General features: G+C 43.6%; 1 pseudogene; it reads right to left on the bottom strand.

The window, feature by feature from the left end:
• LOC129017848 (U3 small nucleolar RNA-associated protein 6 homolog) overlaps positions 1–7,685 on the bottom strand; it is a 34,578-nt pseudogene extending 26,893 nt beyond the window's left edge.
• Between the last annotated feature and the right edge of the window lie 19 nt (positions 7,686–7,704).

The following is a 7,704-nucleotide window of genomic DNA, read 5'->3' on the forward strand; positions in this document are numbered from 1 at the left end:
ATCCCAGGAGTTCGAGACCAGCCTAAGCAGCATGACGAAATCCTATGTCTACCAAAAACACAAAAATTAGCCAGGCATGGTGGCATGTGCCTGTGATCCCAGCTACTGGGGAGGCTGAGGTGGGAGAATCATTTGAGCCTGGGAGGCAGAGGTTGCAGTGAACCAAGATCACCCTACTGTACTCTAGCCTGGGCAACACAGTGAGACCTTATCTCAAAAAAAAAAAGAAGGAAAAGAAAAAAAAATCAAGTTTCTGAGGTATTGCCCCTACATAACCATTTATCTTCTAGCTCTAAGTCTTCAGTGTACTTACAAATATATACAAATATCTCCCAAATTTCCAATCCTTAGTAATGTATCAAATACACTGTTTTCAGCACTGTCCTCATAGAATAACTATAAGGTAATAAGATCAATTTTCTTACTGGTTTGTTAAGTGGCTCAAAAAATGTTTTGAGTAATGATACCATCATTAGAGTAAGTATAAAGATACCCAAGATAAAAATAGAAAACTGCATTTGAATCCCTAATACAATATGTATAATACTTATCTTCACATCTCATAAAGTTAAGGATGCCTTGATCACTCACGTTCCATTTTGCTGAGGCACGTTGGAAAACACCTTGTACCCGGTGTACAACAGAATTCTCAATCTCATCCTTCTTAAATGAATATCCAATGTGCTAAAGGGGGACATAAAAAAACAGAGCCTCAACTTAATCACATTTGTCCAAAACAGCATTCCTACTTGACCACTTAATGGTACTGATGAAGCAAACAAATAATTACAAATATCCATTGTAGGCATATCACCACAGTTTTATCAACACTGTCTCCCAAACACAAGTCCTAACTATACAGCCATACTGCTTAGTTCTGTATTTTTCTCCAACTTCTAGAAAATCTTCTACTTACTGTTCTTCTCTGGATCAGCTCCAAAAGATGAATTTCATACTATGAAAGAAAAACATACAAAAAAATGAGAAGCTAGAAAATCTAAAACCTTTTAAATACTGGAAATTTAGTTAAAGTCATAAAACAAAAATCAAGAATATAAAATAAAAAATAATGTGCTATCACATGATTTACAATAAATGTCTAGAACTCACTTAACATTTACTTAGCTATAAAACTTAAACAGAATTAACAAGCTTATAATTACACGCTTCACTTAAAAATTATTCCATGAAATACTTCAAGCATATAAAACACCCCATGCAGCTACAGTGCAGCTACATCAAAACCTACATTGCACTACATTTGCTTCAAATCTTTTTTAGAAATAAAACAGTTCATATAAAAATGAAGCTACCTATGTACCTATCTCTGATTCTACTCTTCTCCCTCTCCAGAGGCAGCAATTACCTTGACTTTGTTATCATTCCCAAACATGACTTTGGACTTTATTATAATGATGTCTTGAACGCTTGTAAATTTTACATAAATGGTATCATGCTACATCCATCAATCCATAGGTTTTTTTTGTTTTTTTTTTTTGAGACGGGGTCTCCCTCTGTCGCCCAGGCTGGAGTGCAGTGGTGCAGTGGCATAATCTCGGCTCACTGCAACCTCTGCCTCCTGGCTTTAAGAGATTCTCCTGCCTCAGCCTCCCGAGTAGCTTGGATTACAGGCGCCTGCCACCATGCCCAGCTAATTTTTGTATTTTTAGTAGAGATGGGGTTTCACCATGTTGGCTAGGCTGGTCTTGAACTCCCGACCTCAAGTGATCCACCCACCTTGGCCTTCCAAAGTGCTGGGATTATACGCATGAGCCACCGTGCCCGGCCCATCAATCCATATTTTTACTCAACATTATCCCTTTAGCCATATCCCTATTCACCGAGGGTGGTGGTGTGTGCCTGTAATCCCAGCTACTTGGGAGGCTCATCAGGAGCTAGAGGTTACAGTCAGCCGAGATCATGCCATTGCACTCCAGCCTGGGTGACGGAGTGAGACTCCATCTCAAAAAAGAAAAAAAAAAAAAAAAAAGGTTTGCTCTTATGATGAATATAAAGCAGTCCTACACCTGGTTTTTCTTTTATTGTTTGTTTTTTTGAGATGGAGTCTCGCTCTGTCACCCAGGCTGAAGTGCAGTGGCACAACCTAGGCTCACTGCAACCTCCGCCTCCCGATTCAAGCAGTTTTCCTGCCTCAGCCTCCCCAGTAGCTGGGATTACAGGTACGTGCTACTGTGCCTGGCTAATTTTTGTATTTTTAGTAGAGATGGGGTTCCACCATGTTGACCAGGCTGATCTCCAACTCCCGACCTCAAGTAATCCACCCGCCTCGGCCTCCCAAAATGCTAGGATTACAGGCATGAACTACCGCGCTCGGCCCCTACACCTGGTTTTAATCTTTAACTAATTACTGATAAGGCTGATGTCTTTTCATAAGTTTAACTACAAGTGATGTTTCCCCTTTGTGACTTTCACGTTCACATGATTTGCCCATTTTTCTTTTTAGTTTTCATTTTCTTCTCTATTTACAGTTCTTTATATATGTGTATATGTAGTTCTAATTATGTGTTGCAAATATTTTCTCACATTTTGTGGCTTGTATTTTCACATTATTTGTAGTGTCTTTTTTGCACAGAAATTTTTTTTTTTTTTTTTTTTGAGACAGGGTCTCTATCACCCAGACTGAAGTGCAATGGCGCCATCATGGCTCACTAAGCTTCCACCTCCCAGGTTCAACTGATCCTCCCACTCAACCTCCAGAGTAGCTGGGACTACAGGTGTGCACCACCATGCCCAGCTAATTTTTGTATTTTTTGTAGAGATGGGGTTTGCCATGTTGCCTAGGCTGGTCTTGAACTCCTGAGCTCAAGCGATCTGCCTGTCTCACACATGAGCCGCCATGCCCCTCCAGAAATTTGTATTTTGAACACAATCAAATCAATCCGTCTTTTCTCTCATGGTTTGTGCTTTCACAGTCTAATTTAGCTTTAAGAAATCTTTTGGCTGGGCACACTGGCTCAAGTGTGTAATTCCCAAAACTCTGGTAGGTCAACGCAGGAGGCTCACTTGAGTCCAGGAGTTCAAGACCAGCCTGGGCAACATAAGGAGACCCTAGCTCTACAAAAAATAAGAAAATTAGCCAGCCATCTGGCACAAGCCTGTAGTCCTACCTACTTGGGAGGCTGAGGCAGGAGGATCACCTAAAGCCTATAAGTTCGAGGCTGCAATGGGTGTCGCACCATTGCACTCCAGCCTGGGCAAGAGTGAGTGTATTATTTGGAAAAAAAAAAAAATTCTATCTTTGACATAATATGGTCTTGGCTCATTCTGAGTGAGCAATCTACTCATAGGACCTCTTCCAAAAACAATGGCTTAGCCAAGGTTCATATATTATTTGTTCAGCTGTCTTTTGTCTTTTTAAATCTAAGCTCAAAACTTCTAGTCTTTTTTTTTTTTTTTTTTTTAGGTGGAGTTTCGCTCTTGTCTCCCAGGCTGGGAGTGCAATGGCACAATCTTGGCTCACTGCAACCTCCACCTCCTGGGTTCAAGCGATTCTCCTGCCTCAGCCTCCTGAGTAGCTCGGATTACAGGCACCCACCACCACACCCGGCTAATTTTTGTGTTTTTAGTAGAGATGGGGGTTTCACCATGTTGGCCAGGCTGGTCTCGAACTCCTGACCACAGGTGATCCTCCCGCCTCAGCCTCCCAAAGTGCTGGTATTACAGCATGAGCCACCACGCCCAACCAAAACTTCTAGTCTTATAAACATGTGATCTTGTTATTGGTTCTTTCTGAATCCTGATTCCGTCATCCAACATATTAGCTATTCTCCCCCATTGGAAAATTGGTCTGAGATAATTTTTCTTTATTCAAATCTTCCATGCATTTACAAGATGAAGAAATCTTGCAGCACACCTCTTTCCAAGTGGACAGACGACAGATAAGTAGTAACTTTTCAATTCTCTACAATCATCACATTCACTCTCCTGTATCTTGCTCACCAAGAGGCAAATCTCTTGCTGAAGTCCTGATACACACTATGTCTCTGACAATCTCTGATCTACGAACCCAGTAGAAAAAAAAAAGAAAGAAAACGACAAGATAGAAAGAGGAGGGGAAAAGTAAGTTCAGTTTGGCCAGGACTACAGTCTTAGTGGAGTAATGCTACTCCCAATGCTACTCCTGTTCAGAAATATCTATCTAATGAACGTTTCTGGAATTCTTTTTTTAATTTTTTAAAAAATTGATGTTGGCCGGGTGTGGTGGCTAATGCCTGTAATTCCAGCACTTTGGGAGGCCGAGGCGGGTGGATCACCAGGTCAGGAGTACGAGACCAGCCTGGTCAAGATGGTGAAACACTCTCTCTACAAAAATTATCCTGGCGTGGTGGTGGGCGCCTGTAATCCCAGCTACTCAGGAGGCTGAGGCAGATAACTGCTTGAACCCAGGAGGCGGAGGCTGCAGTGAGCTGAGATCACACCACTGCACTCCAGCCTGGGCAACAAGAGTGAAACTTGATGTTAAGCTCATCATTCTAGAACTGATTTTAAATTTGTGAAGGGATGGGAGGCTGAGGCAGGAGAATCACTTGAACCCAGGAGGTGGAGGTTGCGGTGAGCAGAGACTGCGCAACTGCACTCCAGCCTGGGTGACACAGAGAGACTCTATTTCAATTAATCAACCAATCAATCAATTTGTGAAGGGATTAAAAAGTAAGGCTAGGGCCGAGCATGATGCCTCATGCCTGTAATCATAGCACTCAATTTGAGAGGCCGATGCAGGTGGATTGCTTGAGGCCAGGAGTTCGAGACCAGCCTGGCCAACATGGCAAAACCCAGTCTCTACTAAAAGTAGCTGGGTGTGGTGCCATACACCTGTAATCCCAGTTACTGAGGAGGCTGAGACTTGAGAATCACTAGAACCCGGGAGGCGGTGGTTGCAGTGAGCCAAGATCGCACCACTGCACTCCAGCCTGGGTGACAGAGCAAGACTCTTGTCTCAAAAACAAAAATAAAAAAAGTAAGGCTGGGCCCAGTGGCTCACAAACACTTGTAATCCCAGCATTTTGGGCGTGGGCAACATGCCGAAACCCTGTCTCTACAAAAAACACAAAAACTAGCCAGCCATACTGGCACACACCTGTAGTCCCAGCTACTCCAGAGGCTGTGGGAGGATGGCTTCAGCCCAGGAGGTGGAAGCTACACTGAGCCGTGATGGCACCACTGCACTTCAACCTGGGTGAAAGGTGAGCCCCTGCCTCAAAAAAGAAGTAATGAAATTATTAATTATTGGCCGGGCATTGTGGTTCACACCTGTAAGCCCAGCACTTTGAGAGGCCAAGGTGGGTGGATCCCTTGAGATCAGCCTGGGCAACGTGGCAAAACCCAGTCTCTACCAAAAAGTACAAAAAATTAGCCAGGCATGGTGGCATGCACCTATGGTCCCAGCTACCCAGGAGGCTGAGGTAGGAGAATCGCTTGAGCCTGGAGGGCAGAGGTTGCAGTGAGCAGAGATCACACCATTCACACCACTGCACTCCAACCTGGGTGACAGAGTGAGATGCCATCTCACCAAAAAAAAAAGAAAGAAATTATTAATTACACACTTACTTGAACATAATTGATAAAGTCTTCCTTGAAAAGGGTTCTTCTCTGGATTTTGTACTCTAGATCGGAAGCCTTCTTAATGATAGCCCTGAGGAGAAAGCCATTTAAACTTCACTTGAAAACTGCAAAAATTAAATGTTTAAGTTTATTATGAATATATTTAAAACAGGTTTTTCAAAATACAAAATTCCTACAGTTATCTTTCATAAGAAAGTATTGTGGCCGGGCACATTGGCTCACGCCTGGAATCCCAGCACTTTGGGAGGCTGAGGTGGGTAGATCAAGAGGTCAAGAGACTGAGACCACCCTGGCCAACACGGTAAAACCCCATCTCTACTAAAAATACAAAAATTAGCTGGGCGTGGTGGTGCGTGCCTGTAGTCCCAGCTACTCGGGAGACTGAGGCAGGAAAATTGCTTGAACCTGGAAGGCGGAGGTTGCAGTAAGCCGAGATCGCGCCACTGCACTCCGGCCTGGCGACAGAGCGAGACTCCATCTCAAAAAAATATAAAGTATTCTCTTACACAATTACTTTTGTGTTCTTAAGCGTATCAGGATGCATTTTTAAACTTTCAGAAAAATCATCTTAATCAACTCCCAAAACCAATGACACTCCCACCAGCAAAGCAAATACAATTAAGAACTTTATACCATTTATGTATGCTGGTTTTTTTTGTTTGTTTTTTTCTCGCTCTGTCGCCCAGGCTGGAGTGCAGTGGCATGATCTCGGCTCACTACAACCTCGGCCTCCCAGGTTCAAGCGAGTCTCCTGCCTCAGCCTCCTGAGTAGCTGGGACTACAGGCGCCCACCACCATGCTCAGCTAATTTTTGCATTTTTAGTAGAGACAGGGTTTCACCATATTGGCCAGGCTGGTCTCGAACTCCTGACCTCGTGATCCGCCCACCTCGGCCTCCCAAAGTGCTGGGATTACAGGTGTGAGTCACAGCGCCTGGCTGGTATTAATAAAGACTTCTTTTACTCCAAGTTCAGGTCACTTAAATTTTAATAATAAATTTCTTTCCGAAATTCCTCTTATTTCTGAGTTCTCAACATGTAAATTTTTTTAAAAATCTAAATTGCGTCTGCCTTTAAAAAGACTTATTACTACGAAGGACTTATGGGAGAAGATTCAGAGTCCTTAGCTAAGGAATGAACATATGACAAGTATATATTAGGAGAATTTAATGCAAGACGTGCAAGACAGGTGTCTTTAGTAATGGTAACATTAACCTTAACTGAGCACTTTCTAAGCGTCCACACTGCTATGTTCTGTGTTTCATTAACGAATGCTTACTTTGAAGCTCTGAGTCACATTACTACATTCAGACGTTGCAAAACAAATTAACAGTCACAGAAACCATTAAAAACTATTTAACATAATTTTAACACGCTACTGAATGTCTACTATGTGCCAGGCGCTGTAGTTAGGCTCTGGAGTAGCATATGAAATTGATTTCAATGGTCCCCACCTTCAAGTCTAGTTAGGAATTTATCCACTCCCCCTGGGCTCCCACAGCACTCTGTTCCCATCCCTACAGCAGTACAAGGTACTACAATCAACTTACAATACACTGTTATCAAAATATTTAATTTGTCTGTCTCCTCCACCACACTCTGCCCAATTAGCTCCTAAGGAGCAGGAATCCTGGCTTTATCACCTTTACAGCCCTAAGACCCGGCTCCATGAAGGGCTGTTAAAATGTCTGATGGGTAAGTAGACGGACGGATTACCTTGCAACGAATGAGAAATTAATTCTGGACATCACCGAAAACGAGAAATGGGCTTCCGCCACGTTTAGGTAAAGTAAACACAGGTCGAGCGTCCCCACACCTAGCCCCTGCCACACACTCCCAACCTCCCCTCAGGCCGTCTCAGCTCTTCCCTCTCCCCAACCCTCTCTCACTTAATCTCCGCACGACTGAACAGTCCAATGCGCTCCAGCTGTTCCAATTCCGGGAGCCGATCTTCTATGCGTTCCTGAATTATCTCTGCCATTAGGTCCGAAGTCTACAACCCGGCCGGTAGCTTCTCAACAGCAAACACGAGCAAGAAGCTCCCGGTTTCAGGTTCGGAGATCCAGCCCTACCACCGACGCGTCCGGACGTAACGTGCTCCCCAAGTCCCGCCTTTTCCGCT

Source organism: Pongo pygmaeus, chromosome 19, assembly GCF_028885625.2.
Source record: "Pongo pygmaeus isolate AG05252 chromosome 19, NHGRI_mPonPyg2-v2.0_pri, whole genome shotgun sequence".
Taxonomy (NCBI): domain Eukaryota; kingdom Metazoa; phylum Chordata; class Mammalia; order Primates; family Hominidae; genus Pongo; species Pongo pygmaeus.